General features: G+C 43.3%; 1 protein-coding gene across 20 annotated transcripts in view; it reads right to left on the bottom strand.

The window, feature by feature from the left end:
• MITF (melanocyte inducing transcription factor) overlaps positions 1-18301 on the bottom strand; it is a 183009-nt gene that overhangs the window by 90440 nt on the left and 74268 nt on the right. Inside the window, exon 1 of one of the 20 annotated variants that reach the window (XM_050957441.1) lies at positions 14270-14290. The exons of the other annotated variants lie outside the window; for them this stretch is intronic. The gene's annotated coding sequence lies outside the window, so the exon portion shown is untranslated. Of the gene's footprint in view, positions 1-14269; positions 14291-18301 lie in introns of those variants that run through there. 20 annotated transcript variants of the gene reach the window in all.

Here is an 18301-nt window from a genome sequence, read left to right as displayed (position 1 = left end):
CAAAGAAGAGGAAAAAAGTATAAAAGAATGGGGAACAGATGCCCCAAGTTATTCCTCCTGTTCTCTCTACCCACAGCAGCCACAACACGTGGTGAGCAAAGAAACAGCTTTGGACTGAGGGAGGGATCCTGTCTGAAAGGAGTTCAGCCAGACTGCTGAAGCATGCGAGACTTTTGCTTTGAATGCACTTCGCTTGTTAAGTTAGGTATTAGTTGCATTTTACCTTTGAATTCTTTTGTAACCAATTCTGACTTTTATGCCTCATTACTTGGAATCGCTTAAAAAAAATCTCTGTAATTCAAGTTGTTTTATCTAAACAGTATGCTTGGATTGAAGTGTTTGGGAAACTTCATTTGAGATAACAGGGTTGGCGCATATCATTTTCCATTAATAAAATGACACACTTTGTATGCGCTTGTGTTGTCCAGGAGAAGGCTGGGCAGTACGGTATGTATGTTTCTTGGTGAAAGTCTGGGACTGGAAATTTGCTGGTTCTGCTCTGCGGTGTAATTCATGAATGGCTGGCCATAGCACTCACACAGGATAGCTCGCAATAATTTACTTGCTGAAGGTTGTCTGTGAGCAGACCAGCAGTGGTGGCTGTCACAGTGAAGCAGAGTACAAGGTACCCCAGGTTGGAGAATTGAGAGGACAGCTGTTCAACAGCACAGATTGTACCCTGGAGAATGTCAGTCACCAAATACCACCAGTTGCTCTTTGGCACTGAGCTTCTGAAAAGTCATGTTTGCATAACAGTATCCTGTATTACATGACTGGGATGGGATACTGTGGGTGGGACAAAGAATTTAAACCTAATTAGATTACATTTCCTTGAATTGTCTACAAAAATGCTGGAGGCCAGAAGAGATCATAGCAGCAGTGGTACCTTTTGGCCTTACAATTTATGAATATTTGTTCAAGAAAAAAAGAAATGTGAGTTGGCACAAAAATTCACGTATGCCTGAAGTGCAACAGCCTGTCCATGCCTAATACATCAGAGAAATTGTTCATCTTTATAGAGAAGCTGCTCCTATACTTCCACTACAGTCGTCATCAGCTGATGTTATTGAATATAACTACTCAAGGAGGTGCTTATAATGTATGCACCTGGCTGCCCGAGAACGCATTTACAGTGAGAGACGGCTGTTTCTCTCTCATGCTGGTATGTGTACCATCCACAATTTCCTCCCCTTGTATACCCCTTCCCCAACCCTTGTATACCTTCCTCCTGAATACCAAGCATCCCCTACCACAGCAAAATACAAAAAACACACACCATGACATTGGCGCAAGTAAAATGGAGGAATCCCATTCCACCACATTTTACTCTAGTGTAGATTACACACAAACCCTTCAGAAAAGGGTCTATATGTCTACATTTTTTAGACTTTACTCTGCCTACTGTTCAGACTTTGCTACTCTTCATTCCGCTTTCTATTTGTTCCCATAGTTAGTATCTTTGATACCCTGGTGCCAACTCTCCTACTAGAGCTTGCTTGTTTTATTAAGGAAGCTATTATGAACTATTTACAGGTGGAACTGATGTAAAATGAACATGAAACGTGCTATGGTATACAAATCATGCTTACTGAGCAAGCACCACGAGCCAAAGCCACTCTGTTAATATATGCTTGTGCACATACTTGCTGATGCTTCATACAGATGTCCAGAGTTAATGCTGTTTGACAAACAGAGGCAGCCCTGCCAGTTTTGAATTTTTCTGTACTTTGCTAAAAGAACTGAAAACAAAGGCTAACTGCATACTCTCATACACTAGATGAAGCCTTGTGCCTTATTTCACTTAGCCTGTCAAACTTCATTTAGCTATTCTCAGCTTCCTTTGCACAAGGAATTAGATTTCAAGGGTAAAAGAGGTGAGGGGCATTGGTGTAGTGGTTAAAAGAAAACAAAAAGAAAAAGGAGTGGGTAAACTCTTAACCTAAACTCTGTATTCCTCAAATGAGAAATGGGTAAACGCAGTGTACCCAACTTCGCCCTCGACCACGCTGGCGGTGAAGGGTAAAATCCTGGCCCCAATGAAGACAGTCGTTTGGGTAAACTCCAATAGACACGGCCAGGGCCAGGATTTTAACTGGGGTGGGTCTTTTTTTTTTTTTTTAAACAAAACACACACACATTGCAATTTTTTTTTAAATTACTCAGAAAATTACTTTTAATGAAACATTGTTCTGTAGGCTTTATAGCATCAAACATCAGATCCCATTTAAAGTTACTGAGTGCTCTAAGATCTCCAGACCACACTGAAGCCCACTCATCTAGCCTTTACTGCACGTACAATCCATCACAGTTTGAATATATATTGGAGAACTCTACAGTTAGCTTGTGTTTTATTAATTTGTGTTTGCATCTCTTCTATTTGTTTAAGTACATTAGAAATCTTAATTCTTCTACTTTTTCTCTAATCTTTCATTCAATAATAAGTTAAATTGCTTAGTAATTTCCTGGGTCTCGTTTTTCAACAGTGCTAATACCAAGGTTTCCTTCAAACACGGCTACCTCTGCTCTTGTCTAGTCGATTAAAAAGAATCATCATGAATGGATTGATGATGATTCTTTTGACTCTGATGATTTACATACCTAGAGCCAAATAATTTATGGCCAAATCAGGGGCAGCTCCAGGCCCTAGCATGCCAAGTGCTTGGAGCGGCATGCTGCAGGGGTGCTCTGCCGGTCGCTGGGAGGACAGCAGGCAGGCAGCCTTCGGTGGCATGCCTGCGGAGGGTCCGCTGGTCCCGCAGCTTCGGTGAAGCCATGGGACCAGCAGACCGCAGGCACGCCTGCATGAGGTCCACCGGAGCCACGGGACCGGCGACTGGCAGAGCGCCCCCCGTGGCATGCTGCCGTGCTTGGGGCGGCAAAATGTCTAGATCCGCCCCTGGGCCAAATGCTATGGTTGAAGTCAGTGGGAATTCTGCTCAAGTGAAGAATGAAGAATTTGACCGAGATTGCTAAAACAATATCTCATCAATCTTCCCTTAATCATGTTTGGAGGGGGAAAAAAATGTGCTATGTTCAAAACAAACAGTTCACTCTATGCAAACTAGAGAGAGTCTCAATTTTAATGGCAAGGTGACAGAACAAAGCCAACCTAACTTCTGGCAAGTTGGCACTCTCCCACTAGGATTTTTCAGTGTGCAGCAGGATACTCTGCCTGTGAATGGGTGTGGCAATAAGGCGAAATAAGCACAGCAGAGGAGAAGACTGCCTAAAGGAGCAAGCTGATTCATTTGAGAACAGTTCGAGAGCTGGCAACACTTGAAAACATTGACTCATGAATGGCACTGAGGCAGATTATTCACCAAGGGTTAATTTCTTTGTTAATGAGATCTTTCTAGCAACCTACTCAAAACTTTAAGGGTACATTCACGTTGCAGTGTGGGTTACGATATGCAGCTTGTGTAGACACACCTGTGCTAGCTGCAGTCTAGCTTGCTTGCTAAAAATAGATGGGAGCACACTGCAGGGCACATCAGTGCAAGCTGCACAATCCCATCAGACCCCTGCGAATGCATTCTCGCTTGTGCAGCCTGAGCTGAAGCTTGCACTGCGGCATCCTCACTTTGTATTTTTAGACAGAGACCATGGGTACATCTACATAAGCCCAATTCACAGTCCAGCTGGAATGCAGATGTACCCTAAGTCAGACAGACAGGTTGTTACCCTTTGAGGGCTCAAAGTCATTTGAAGTCACCAACTGATACCACAGGCAAAATGCTACCTCCAAGCTGCACATGAAAATTCAGTGTGTAAACAAATCCCATTCCAATTTAATGATATACTCGGTCCATATTCTCTCATTCAGGTACAGGAAAAGTTATCTGAAATTTTAAAGGATTTCCATTGATTTGAGTGAGCTTTGGATTAGGCCCTCAGAAAACACAACATTTTAACATAGAAAATCACATGAAACTAGAATCTATTAACTCTATCAATACAGCAACTCCTCACTTAACATCCTCCCGCTTAACATTGTTTCAAAGTTATGTCGGTGCTCAATTAGAGAACATGCTCATTTAAAGTTGTGCCATGCTTCCTTATAATGTCGTTTGGCTGCCTGCTCTGGCCACTGCTTGTAAGATCTGTGGAAGAGCAGAAACTTTACAAGGCAGAATTACACAAGTTCCTCTTCTCTGCCTCCTCCCTCTCCCTCCCAGCACTCTCCCTGCTTAGGACTTTGGGGCGGAAGGAGGAGTGGGGACGTGGTATGCCCCGGAGAGGAGGTGAAGTGGGGGTGGGAAGAGGTGGGCCTGGAGTGGAGCGGGAAGAGGTGGGCCTGGAGCATCCCCCGGGAAAGTCAGTGTCTGTTCTTCAGGAAAGCTGCCGCTACTGCTGCAAAGGTGCTTCCTAGCGTCCTTGCCTACAGCGGGCTGTGCCTGTGTGGAATAAGCCAGGGGCACTTTCCAACCGCAGTACAGTACAGTACTGTACAGTATATAATGCCTAACCCCAAAAAATGTCCTTGGAACCTAACCCTCCGCATTTACATTAAATCTTATGGGAAAACTGGATTAGTTTAACAGCATTTCACTTAAAGCTGCATTTTTCAGGAACATAACTACAACGTTAAGTGAGGAGTTACTACAGTGAAACTCCACCCGTTGGAAAGTGAGCAAAACTGAGAAACACTTGAATAGCCTTTTGCTCTAAGCTCCTGCACAATAAAATGTGGATTTATTTGTAGAAATATTAATATCGAAAGATTCTAAGAAAACACATTTTATATAGAATTTGGTACACTACATTGTCGGGAAAATAAATGTCAACATGTACTGTATTGCAATTTCTTGGAACTCTCTTTCTGTGGCAACTTTCTTCTTGCCCCGTGTACTTCTGTGTATTAGTCCAGCTGAGTGAACCAAAGTTCAAAAGCATTGAACTGAAACAGCAAAGATGAAAATACATCCAATCTGACCCCTTGTTCTTTCCCATTTTATAAATAACTTGAGTGCCTAGATTTCTGTAAATCCATTAGTTATTGCTTCATAAATAATTATTGGGTTTTGGCCGATTCTGCCTTTTCTTTGACTTACTGTGTCAAGAGTACACCTAAGATTTCTGGAGTTTATATTGGCAACAATATGCAGAACTGAGTATGTGGGTTTGGGGCGGGGGGAAAAATCTAGACGAGAACAGTTACTGTATTCATTGGCAACAGCGTTTCAGAGAGATCATTTCTTGCTGACAACTATTTGGGGTAAGATTTTCAAGAGCGTTCAGCTCTCATTTAGGCACACAAAAAATCAAGCTAGTGCACATGGGGGCAATGCACACATGTTGCTTCATCTTCCTGTGTTTTCCATGCCTAAAGATGTCCACAATTCCATTGCTGTCTCTGGTTCAGTTCATATAAACCACTCAGATTAAGATTTTTAGATTTCACCTCCTCCCCACTCTCATTATCAGTGGGACCTTTTTGTTCTTTCTAGAGTGTTCAAATTTGCCTAGGTCAAGAGACTCCTTGTCTCTTTAATATTATGCAGCTGCAAACTCAGACTGTGAGTAATAAAGTCAGAAGACTAGAAAAATTAAATCTGCAACTAAACCACACAAAAGCACTGACACTGTTTTCCATACAAAGAACTAAAACACGGGCTCTATTTGGCATTTTTGAGAGTATATTTAATGGGAGTTTCATATGATTAAAGTGATTTATGGTTGACATTGGACATGCCAGAATATGAATGGACAGAAAAACAGCGTTAGAAAAATATTTCAAGGCTAATGTTCACACACATTTTAAAATATTTACTTACTAAATAATTCCTTCCTTTTATTTCCTTTCCACAAACTCTCATGTTACTCAGTTTTACTGGAAAGCAAATGTCAGTCACCTTGGTGAATATTTGCAGAAGCCAAATTTTAAGTTCTGTCACAAGTATTCACAGTAGAAATGCTTCCATCCTGTTCCAATCAGGGAACAGAAGCAATACCATGTGACTTCTCCAACCAACCCGCATAACTGTGGATCCCTCACCGACAATCCTCCGGGGATATCCGCAGATCAAGTTTTTTAAAAAACGGCAAATAATCTCAACACAGGCATTCTGAAGCTGTGATCTATTCCGGATTACTACTGAGGCATGAGAGGTTCAATTGGTCAGATAATCTTATTCACATTGTGCAACTTAATTTTACTGGAAAATTGATACTGAAGCAAAATTTCAATCATGTAAGGTCAGCTCAACAGAACTATAAGGAAGCATCACATTTTCTCACCAATGCATGCATATGTCCAACATCAGATAACACAGTTAAGTGTGTAAAGGTCAATATATATTGATGACAGCTTATTAAGTGTACATCATATGATGAGTCCATGTACAATGTTTATCATTTACTTTTAACCATACCAATATTTATTTGCTCTAATAACAATATTTGATGACGGTGGGTCTGTTAGTCTTTAGGGTGCTCTATCTGTGCATATATTAGTTCAAAATCAAACATCTAGAAGTGTTAAACATTTACACAAGTTGCAAAATAATGAACACTGAATGAAACAAATCACAAAGATTATCCATTGCACCAAGCTTCCCAAGTTCCATTAAATGACCTAGGAGTCTTATCACTGCAAGGAGAGTCTATAGAGCAGCATTAGACAATGAGATAATTACGTTTTTTAAATGCACCTTTAAACTTCTTATATTTTCTGTAATCTCTCCTAGGAATAACCAAACAACACTTTCTAGGTCTGTTCAATGCCTGAATATTTCCATATACAATAATATTTTTGTCAGTAAGACACTGGATTTGATGCTCTAAAAATGCTTCCCGGTAGCTGGCATCAACACTACCCATTCTGTCACTGTAATTTGCAACTTTGGATTAGTTTCCATGCATCTTTCTCTCCACGCCTCCAAGTCCTGCTTTTTGGAAAATAAAGAAAGCAGCTAACCCTTTTCACTATGTCATCACCAAAACCCTTGTCAAAATAGCCTTGCTTTCCACCTCAATTACTGCTGCCATATGGTTTTTGTCCTATGCTCCTCCATCAAGCCAGCTCTCTTGTTTGTGCTTTTGAAAGTGTCCTCCAAGTGACTTGGCTCAGGTCAGATGGAATGTGTGGTAGAGACAAGAATTTAACCCAACTCCCAAGTGCCAGCCCTGGGCCTTAACTACAAGGTCATCCTTCCTCTGTAGCCATGAAGCAAACCCACATTTCTTTTGCTATCACAGGTGGAGTTAACAGAGCACACTTGCAAAAAGACACAGCAGAACTTTGGAACAGTGGGTGAAGCCACCAACACCTGTTAACAGGGTGGGTCAGCGGAAGAGACCTTCCAGCCCGTCACACCACTACAACAATTGACGAGATCCGCACCCTTCTATCCTGAGCAGTCACAGACACTGAGCTCTTCTCTCCTCTCACCTTTAAGCTCCTCCAAAGCACGTTTTGACACACTGGTAGAGCGGAAATGGGAAGCCTTCGTTGCCCGTGCAATACCCAATCCACAGACAGGGATTTAGTCTCCAGCACCTTTAGGTGAGGGCTTAAAAGTTACTGAATGAACAAGCATCTACAGTGTAAAACCGGAACCTGCATTTTTTCCTCCCTCTCAAACTGTACTGTAAAATCCTGCCTACTGGAGTCAGAGCTTCGTAAAGACATTTTGATTATTCTATTGAAATCATTTTCACATGAAAAAATAACATTCACCTTTTAAAAAGGAATTTAATGAGAATACTACACTTAGAGCAATCACAATATCCACTAGTATGGATCATAAGCTTTTAAAATATAAAATAAAGTAAACCAATTGCTTACAGGAACTATGTCCTAGTTCCTTATTTTGCATACCGAATGTTTACTCAAAACCATAAATGTGTAGATGGTTAAAAAACACAAAACTGAAAATATTTTCTACAGCTATAACCTGTGTATTGAATGCAAAATGTCTGGAAAGGCTGAAACAGCAAAAGCAAAATTTTCCCCAAAACAAAGAAAAGAGCAAAAAGCTCTAGGTAAAACGGCAGCAACAGCAGCTCTATGTAAATGGATATTGCAACATCAGCAGCAGCCAGAAAAATACAGTTCACATACCAAAGCGTTTTTTATGGGCCAAAGTCTATGGTGAGGTAATGGCCTTGAAAAGAATTACATGGGAAGCATTAGCAAGTACTAGCAACAGAGACATACAAAACTATGATAGCACTATGAATTGCACGGTAGCTCTTTAAAAATCTTTGATATTAGAAATAAGATTACATCTCATTAATCTTATCTTAATTCATTAGGAATTTTATATTCTTCTCCACCTATACGCTAAGTGAAACAGAAGAAGTAAAACAGAAGTGACAAAAGGTCATTCTACAATAAGGAACATGTAATCTTTTGGGGCCAAAAAGCACTTTGGCACACACCTTTATGTATGTGAGCAGACTCCCAGAGTTCAGAGATACTACTCATTGTGTCTGATTCAACTACTACTGTAGTCAATGGGAGCCTGTCTAGCAAGTTAAATGGGAGTAAAATCAGGCCCCATTTCCTTAAAGCTAAGCATACACTTACCCTGAACGAGTAATGTGCACAGAAAAAAAAAAAATTTAAAAAGCTGTTCCGGGAATGCATTTGAAACACATGGGCAACAGATATTAGCAATGTTACCAACTTGTGATATCTGGGTTTACTTAAATCATCAGCTCCTGGAGACAAGCGATACGCAAGAATTCTCAGTTTTGACTAAAAAAAGTTTCTAGTCATCAGGAGTCACATTTTCAAGTTTTCTCCCCACAACCAAGTGCATCCCCTAAAGACTAAAAGCCCAGAAGACACCTTTAAATAATAAAAGACATAGGGGTTTTTTTGTGGGTTTTTTTTTTTAAACATCATGACTTTTCTCAAATATCTTTTGGTTTTGGGTTCTTCATTAATACTGTAATAATGAATCCTCTGATCAATAGCATACCAGTCAAAACACACTCCCCTGTGAAGGAGTTGTGGCTTGGAGAGCTCTTCTGTAATACTGTAAGGGCTTGTCTACATCAGAAAGTTGCAGCGCTGGTGAGGGAGTTACAGCGCTGCAACTTTGAAGGTGTACACATCTGCAGGGCACCACCAGCGCTGCAACTCCCTGTTTGCAGCGCTGGCCGTACTCCCGTTTTGTCTCGGGTGTAGAGGATCCAGCGCTGGTGATCCAGCGCTGGTAATCCAATGTAGACACTTACCAGCGCTTTTCTTGACCTCCGTGGAAGGAGGAAGCCTCTGGTAATCAAGCGGGTCTCCTTTCCCGGTTTGCTCTCTCGTTCCCAGAGCCCAGAGCAAGCAGGTCTCCTTCCCTGCGGTTTGCTGGGTGGCTCCGGGAACGCGAGAGCAAACCGCGGCGAAGCGGGTCTCCTTTCCCGGTTTGCTCTCTCGTTCCCGGAGCCCAGAGCAAGCAGATCTCCTTCCCTGCGGTTTGCTGGGTGGCTCCGGGAACGAGAGAGCAAACCGCGGCGAAGCGGGTCTCCTTTCCCGGTTTGCTCTCTCGTTCCCGGAGCCCAGAGCAAGCAGGTCTCCTCCCCTGCGGTTTGCTGGGTGGCTCCGGGAACGCTAGAGCAAACCGCGGCGAAGCGGGTCTCCTTTCCCGGTTTGCTCTCTCGTTCCCGGAGCCCAGAGCAAGCAGATCTCCTTCCCTGCGGTTTGCTGGGTGGCTCCGGGAACGAGAGAGCAAACCGCGGCGAAGCGGGTCTCCTTTCCCGGTTTGCTCTCGCGTTCCCAGAGCCCAGAGCAAGCAGGTCTCCTTCCCTGCGGTTTGCTGGGTGGCTCCGGGAACGAGAGAGCAAACCGCGGCGAAGCGGGTCTCCTTTCCCGGTTTGCTCTCTCGTTCCCAGAGCCCAGAGCAAGCAGGTCTCCTTCCCTGCGGTTTGCTGGGTGGCTCCGGGAACGCGAGAGCAAACCGCGGCGAAGCGGGTCTCCTTTCCCGGTTTGCTCTCTCGTTCCCAGAGCCCAGAGCAAGCAGGTCTCCTTCCCTGCGGTTTGCTGGGTGGCTCCGGGAACGCGAGAGCAAACCGCGGCGAAGCGGGTCTCCTTTCCCGGTTTGCTCTCTCGTTCCCGGAACCCCCCTTGAAGCCGCCCAACAGCGCTGCAGTGTGGCCACATCTAACACCACTTGCAGCGCTGGTTGCTGTAAGTGTGGCCACTCTGCAGCGCTGGCCCTATACAGCTGTACTAATACAGCTGTAACAACCAGCGCTGCAAAACTTTAGATGTAGACATGGCCTAATGCTTTTTTCTACCTAACAGCAGAGCGGAAATTAGTATTGGCAGTAAGCTTTTGCACATTGAAAGCATTTGGGAATGAGGGATTAAAAGCAAAGAAACTGAGTTAAATTGAAAAGTCAGAAAAAAATCCTAAATGCCATTTATTTCATTGAGACTAATGAATCAAAAATGTAAATGCAAGATAGAAAATAAGGGCTCGATCCTGCAAACGTAGAGGCACACAAATATTTTTATGCATGTAGTAATAAAGAAACAATATACTCAATGTATCAGCTGAATTCTTCAAATTTTAACAGCCACCATCCCTATGTCAGATACAGTATTAGTCAAATTTTCTCAGTCCAAACCATTAGAAAGTTGAATTTTAACTATTTACCACCACAACTAGAAGAATTCATCTAGAAAAATAGATTAACACTGTTGCCCTGAAAGTTAAGTGATGCCCAGGAATACTGAATTGACGGTATATTACTTGGGAATCTCCCTCCCTCCTCATCTGACATCCTGCCACACAAGCTATCTGAGTTAACACTAAAGAAATTAAATGTTTGCCATAGAGAAAAACAAGCAAATTAAAATTCTCTACTGTAGACTCCTATTTCCAGAGGGTGGAGATTTGTTTGTTCATTCTGGTGCCAGGTCATTTTGAACTTTTTATGCTGACATGGACTTACTAAAATCTTTATGTGCAATAAAGCCAATGCTGTGAATACAGAAAAAAAATGGTTTAGTTGTTAAATACAAATGTATGTAGACAAATCACAAAGGGCTTGTCTACATCAGAAAGTTGCAGCGCTGGTGAGGGAGTTACAGCGCTGCAACTTAGGAGGTGTACACATCTGCAGGGCACCACCAGCGCTGCAACTCCCTGTTTGCAGCGCTGGCCGTACTCCCGTTTTGTCTCGGGTGTAGAGGATCCAGCGCTGGTGATCCAGCGCTGGTAATCAAGTATAGTCACTTACCAGCGCTTTTCTTGACCTCCGTGGAATAAGCAGGTATCCCAGCATACCTGAGGAAGCCTCCGGTAATCAAGCTGGTCTCCTTCCCCGGCTTGCTCTCGCGTTCCCCGAACCCCGAGCAAGCAGGTCTCCGTCCCTGCGGTTTGCAGGGTGGTTCCGGGAACGCGAGAGCAAACCGGGGAAGGAGACCAGCTTCGCCGCGGTTTGCTCTCGCGTTCCGCGAACCACCCTGCAAACCGCAGGGAAGGAGACCTGCTTGCTCGGCGGTTCGGGGAAGGCGAGAGCAAACCGGGGAAGGAGACCAGCTTCGCCGCGGTTTGCTCTCGCGTTCCCCGAACAAGCAGGTCTCCTTCCCTGCGGTTTGCAGGGTGGTTCGCGGAACGCGAGAGCAAACCGCGGCGAAGCTGGTCTCCTTTCCCGGTTTGCTCTCGCGTTCCCCGAACCCGAGCAAGCAGGTCTCCTTCCCTCCGGTTTGCAGGGTGGTTCGCGGAACGCGAGAGCAAACCGCGGCGAAGCTGGTCTCCTTTCCCGGTTTGCTCTCGCGTTCCCCGAAACCCCTTGAAGCCGCCCAACAGCGCTGCAGTGTGGCCACATCTAACACCACTTGCAGCGCTGGTTGCTGTAAGTGTGGCCACTCTGCAGCGCTGGCCCTATACAGCTGTACAAATACAGCTGTAACAACCAGCGCTGCAAAATTTTAGATGTAGACATGGCCAAAGTGTTACGTTTGCACCACTCAGTCATTCTCCTCCCTGCAGCTTTGCAAGCAGGGAGACAGCAAGACTCTGAAATGCTAAGAGCTTGCTATTAAAGAGAAAGTTTCTGGTTTACTTGAGTTTTAGATATGTATTTATTTAAAACAAAGCAAATTTAAGATTTAGAAATGTAAGAAAGTGGCAATAAAGTGAAATGTAACTAGTTAGCATTTTAACCAGCACCATTAAAAAGTCAAGAGAAGTTTTGTTACTGATTTCAATAGGAGCAGGAAGAGGCCTTAGTACAATAATTATGGACCAAATCCTGACTTCCTAATTCATGTGCATGGTCCCACTGATTTACATGTTGATGTGTCTTCTTCTGTCTCATCCTTTATCAGAAAAAAAAAATGCTCTTCTGGCATCAACGCAGACTTTAAGCTTAGTAACTGCAACCTGTTAGGCTGTTCAATTGTTCTTAGAGTTTCTTCTATTAGAGTTTTTCTGTTCCATTTGTTTTTTCTAATTTAAGACTTCTCTGCTCGTTTCCCTACCACACTGTAAAAATTTAAACAGATATTTTGAATATAAACAATATTTACACTAGCAATAAGCAATATGTAAGGAGTAGTTTGCCCAACTGAAGTTGCCCATGAAAAGTGAGTAAATTTCTCACTAAGAGAAGCATAATAACCCTATGGATTAATCTAATTTGCAAGGTAAATCTTAATCTTACAACTGGGAAAAGAGAAAATGTTGTTCCTTGATTTTATTGGGTTTGCACAAGGTATACTGGAAACTCCATGGAAAGTTTAAGACTAAGGCCATGTCTACATCTAAAATTTTGCAGCGCTGGTTGTTACAGCTGTATTAGTACAGCTGTATAGGGCCAGCGCTGCAGAGTGGCCACACTTACAGCAACCAGCGCTGCAAGTGGTGTTAGATGTGGCCACACTGCAGCGCTGTTGGGCGGCTTCAAGGGGGGTTCGGGGAACGCGAGAGCAAACCGGGAAAGGAGACCAGCTTCGCCGCGGTTTGCTCTCGCGTTCCCCGAACCACCCTGCAAACCGCAGGGAAGGAGACCTGCTTGTTCGGGGAACGCGAGAGCAAACCGCGGCGAAGCTGGTCTCCTTTCCCGGTTTGCTCTCGCGTTCCCCGAACCACCCTGCAAACCGCAGGGAAGGAGACATGCTTGCTCGGGGGTTCGGGGAACGAGAGAGCAAACCGGGAAAGGAGACCAGCTTCGCCGCGGTTTGCTCTCGCGTTCCCCGAACCACCCTGCAAACCGCAGGGAAGGAGACCTGCTTGCTCGGGGTTCGGGGAACGCGAGAGCAAACCGGGGAAGGAGACCAGCTTCGCCGCGGTTTGCTCTCGCGTTCCCGGAACCACCCAGCAAACCGCAGGGAAGGAGACCTGCTTGATCGGGGTTCGGGGAACGCGAGAGCAAGCCGGGGAAGGAGACCAGCTTGATTACCAGAGGCTTCCTCAGGTATGCTGGGATACCTGCTTATTCCACGGAGGTCAAGAAAAGCGCTGGTAAGTGTCTATACTTGATTACCAGCGCTGGATCACCAGCGCTGGATCCTCTACACCCGAGACAAAACGGGAGTACGGCCAGCGCTGCAAACAGGGAGTTGCAGCGCTGGTGGTGCCCTGCAGATGTGTACACCTCCTAAGTTGCAGCGCTGTAACTCCCTCACCAGCGCTGCAACTTTCTGATGTAGACAAGCCCTAACTTTCAGTATGTTGAGCAGCAATAAACCTAATAACTCAAGATTCAAGCCCAGATACACTGAAGTCAATGAGAGTATTTCTTTTTCTTAACGTGGACCAGTGCCCTTCACCGCACACAAAAACGTTTAAAAGCACAGCATGCAAATTTTCAGTTAATACAATGGAAAGTCTACCCTGAAATGAACTCATGACAGCATCACTCCAAATATGCACAGTTAAATAGTGAAGGCAGTAATAATGGACATTTAGTCAAACATGGAAGTGAAACAGCTGATCATTAAAGATCACATAAAGGTCTTATGCAAACTTGTTGGACTTTTCCATTTTAGAAAAGGGTGAGGGAGGAAAGATTTACAATTTAATAAAACTCCTTAAGAGACAGCCAGCAATTCAGTAAGTACCTCCAAGAATTTTATTACCCTTATCCATTCAGAGACTACTTTTGAGTAAGTTCACATACCAACTTCCTTAGCTGAACTCCATACACAGTACAAGCCAGTCTCTGGTTCTTAATGCACTTCATGCAAACCAACTGCAAGGAGTTAGGAACATGTGAACAACATCCCATGCTGCAATGGCTTCCCCCAAAACAGAAGCTGTTTGATACAAAGCACCACATTTTAAACAAACAAACAAAAACAAAAAAACCCAAAACTTACCCTCTGAATTCATTTTCTACTTTTTGATCCAGCGAGACAAGAGATCCCACTCAACTGTGTTTCTGATGGCCATAAAACCAGAACTACACAGAAAGGTCTTACTAAGCACTAGCTTTCAGAAACTGATAGCACTTTTTCCCTCCTACTATCCACCTCCTAGCCTCTGCTATTACATTTGTGCCTGTCTTTTGTTAGAAAACTTCTGCAAATGAAAATAGATGAGTAACGATTGCTGCTTTATGAAAGTCCCACACTCATCATCACTATTAATAGCTCTGTTCCTTTTGCTACTCAGAATGTTTAGAGGTTGAAATGCTGCATGAAACACATTTGCTTGCACAGAGCCAGTAATGTTTTCCTGTACCATACTAGGCCCTGACCCATCGAACAGCTATGTGTATGCTTAACTTCACATATATTCATTGGATCACTGACTAGGAGTTGCTCCTCACATAAAGGGACGACATGAGAAAAAAAACAAGACTGTGCCTAACCTCTGTTTCATCCAGTAGTGATCCCTGAACTTTGTGGGGGGAAAAGTCTGAATCCAAACCCAGATCTCAGCTTTCCAGCTCAGGCACCTCTGGTATTTGGAATCCCAAAAAGATTATATAGCGCCTACCGCAATGGGATCCTGGACCACGTCTGGGACTCGTAGGCGCTAGGATAATACAAACAAATGGTAATAATGAATTTTAAAAGGAAAGTAGAGGCACTACTGTAAGTGACTCAACCAGTCTACTCATGCTTTACTCTCCAGCTAACCAAATTATGCAGCATTTTTGTAACTGTGTTGGTCCCAAAACATCAGACGAGGTGGGTGAGCTAATATCACCTTACCAGACGTTAACTAATGCTGGTGAAGACCAATGGAAGTAGGTGGCATTACAGGCAGGCTCCTGAGATCTAAAGAGTTGGACCAGGGCTGCCCAATACATAAAGTGCATGCTTGTTACTTATGGGGGCATTTCAGGCAGAGCACTACAGTAACAAAGCTTTAAGGCACTTAAGGGTTATAAGAGGGGACAACTTTTTACCAGTCTGGATTGCACCCCAGAATATATCAGTTGGTCCAATGAAAGATATTACTTCATCCACCTTGTCCAACTATACAATAATGGAGACTGAAGTGACTAAATCCACCCTCCAACCATTACCCTGTGTGAGCAAGCAAGCTGTCAGGGGGTGAGGGAGGGAAGGGTGGAAGGGGAGAAGAGAAGCTGTGAGATGATACTGGGGAAAACCATGTCAAAAGTCTCTCTTGCACAAACATGGGTATGATTCATCAATTGTAACAAACCTTTCGTTAAACCCATACAGATTATCCCCAAGTAGTTACAGGAACGCGTGGCCACAATAAAGAGATGTGCCTTAAAAAGTGATCCTTTTTCCTGACAGGTCTGCATCCTGACTGACCTAGCTGATTCATCCAGGTTTTGGAGATCTTCCCAGTTTAGTAAGTTCAAGTGGTCTTTCTAGCATGTTACTGTAAACCCTTTATAGAATTGGGAGCGCCTCACACGGCACACTTGGAACTGTTGTGTTCTGCTATTCAGTTCTTTAATAGTGGAGTTAAAAATGGACAACAATTCTTTCTTACTAGGATGCAATTAATGACATAGACGTCCATATTAAAGATATTTTCATACATATTGCACTATATTTTCAAACAAAGACAGAACATGGTGTGTGGCTACCTATTCAGATAAAGCTTTGGGTATACTTAGATGCCTCCAAGTCTGTACACAACTCATTTCTCTTGAATTGGAATGGATGCATAGCTATTTCCTGAGCAGCCAAGTCATGCTAACCAATCATCAAACTTTATTCATAAAGCTCCTACTTTTAGTACAGCCCTGTATTTAAATAAACTGCAATAAGGTTTTAGGGCCCAGTTCTAAGCTGCCTGAAGTCAGCAGAAAGACTTCCACTGACACCAATGGGCTTTGCCTCAGGTCCCTTCACAAGATGAATTAAGAGCAACTACTCATTTTGGGTACTCAAAGTGACACTTTACAAAGGGACTGATTTTGAGAGGACCCATGGCTCACTACTTCCTGAAAAATCAGGCCACTTTAAAGTGTCTCAAACTGGGCACCTGAAAATGGAGGCACCCAAACTCATGTGACATTGATCATCCTGGCCTTTATCTTTCATAACAGGTTAATTAAGTTTTCACTAGTTGTCGTAGATGCTAGCAAGCACCCTCTCCTCGCCTCCCTCTAGGACTGCTGTAAATAGAATCCAAGCCTGTTTTCTGGATCCTCCGGGTTCCTCCCTTCGCCTCTCTGGCACATTCCTTGGGCACTGACTCTCAGAAATGAGGCTTCTCAATGCTAACACCCAAGATACCCCAACTTACTTACACCTACCCCTCTTCCAGAACTTCACCTGAAAGGTGTGAAGCTTCTGGTTTACAATTTAACTGACAAGGGAAAGCAGTAGTTGTCAAGCAGTTAAATACAGAGCAATGATTTGCACTAACACCTTTATGCCCTTTTACACTTAATCATGTAAAGCAAGCACAGGAGAGTACAAATCATACAGAAGAATAAACACTAAAACCACATGTCCCTGCCTCAGTCTTACCACTCCAGGGCATTCTCTGGGCTGAGGTTGCCATCTTTTGGTTCCCATCTGAGCTCAGAAAAGCAGGCAGGTCTCCCTTCCCCATGCGGCTGCTACTTGCTATGTGGCCTCTCCCTCCTGGAGTCACCTTCCTCAGCTTCTGTGACTTTGCTCTCCCTCACCCCATGCTTCCTCTTCATGTCTGGTCCCTTCAGCTCCTGTATGGCTTTTCATTTAAATCTCTCCTGGTCACCTGGCCTCTTTGTTCTCCTCCTGGTAACTTTCCACTGCTCTTACCTACACCCTCCCTTCAGAGGAAACAGCTAAAAAAAATATCTAAGGATGCAGCTGTTTTAACATAACCTTTCATGACGTTTAAGTACCATTATTAACAATATTAAGCATATCCCATTGTCCCTGCCCTGGTATGTATCTGCTACAGGGCCTGTTAGCAATGGGATATCCACATACTTGTAGGCACAGAGGATACAGCAGTTTTTTTCCACAATATTCATTTATTCATTTGTAAATGTACTTTTTATTGTTTAACAGTACAATGCAATAATATAGCAACACTGTTGCACAATAAGAAGCTGAATTATTGGGCCAAATTCATTCCTATGTAACTCCACTGGAACCGAATGAGTTCCATAAGGGATGATTTAGCTCACTGTTTATTAACATACATAGCACCAAACATGAGATCCATTATGCTTTGCAATGTACAAAAAACCAAACATGCAGGCCAAAAAATTACTGCACGAAGAGCTTAAAACCAGTGAGAAAGCTCTGGACTGATTTTTAAAACCTGATAAGAGTATTAAAAGGGAAATCCGTTCCAAAATGGACCCAAATTATCTGATACTTGTAACTGGAGTGCAGAAGTGGCAAAATATCATACCTAGATCCTGAGCTGAGATTCTTAAAGCATATATTGGGTATACAATCGAAGTGTAGTTACTGTAAAAACTAATTTTACCAACATTTTGATCTTGATTCCAGTTTCAGAGGGAATCTGTGCAAGTGTAAAAAGCAGCACAGAATGGGAGTAATTATAGAAAACCAAAGAAGGTGTACTGTAGTTGTGAATGGACTGCTGACAATAGATGGAAAATGCAGGAGCACCAGCAGTGTAGTAATTACAATATTTTTTTAAAAAAATTGGCTAGCACATAACTCTCTCTGCTGTGAAAAATCTGATTTAGGTGTTATGTTTAATAATAGTGACCAAAATAAGATCAACAAAAACAGAGCTATGACAGTGCAAGAATCTAAACGTGAATCACTAACAAGAGAGACGCTTACATTATTCACTCTGGAAACAGAACTAGTCTGGGAAAGATTTACATCTGAAAAAGAAAAAAAGGGAACAGACTCATCACAACTTAACATAAAATGTAAAAAAGGAAAGAGGAACATACTGCCATCGACCAGTCAGACAATCTAAAAACTTGTTAAATGAAC

The sequence above is a fragment of the Gopherus flavomarginatus genome, chromosome 6 (assembly GCF_025201925.1).
Source record: "Gopherus flavomarginatus isolate rGopFla2 chromosome 6, rGopFla2.mat.asm, whole genome shotgun sequence".
NCBI classification, from domain to species: Eukaryota; Metazoa; Chordata; order Testudines; family Testudinidae; genus Gopherus; species Gopherus flavomarginatus.
The sequence above is the reverse complement of the archived record's forward strand: the minus strand, read 5'-3'. Positions and strand labels throughout refer to the sequence as shown.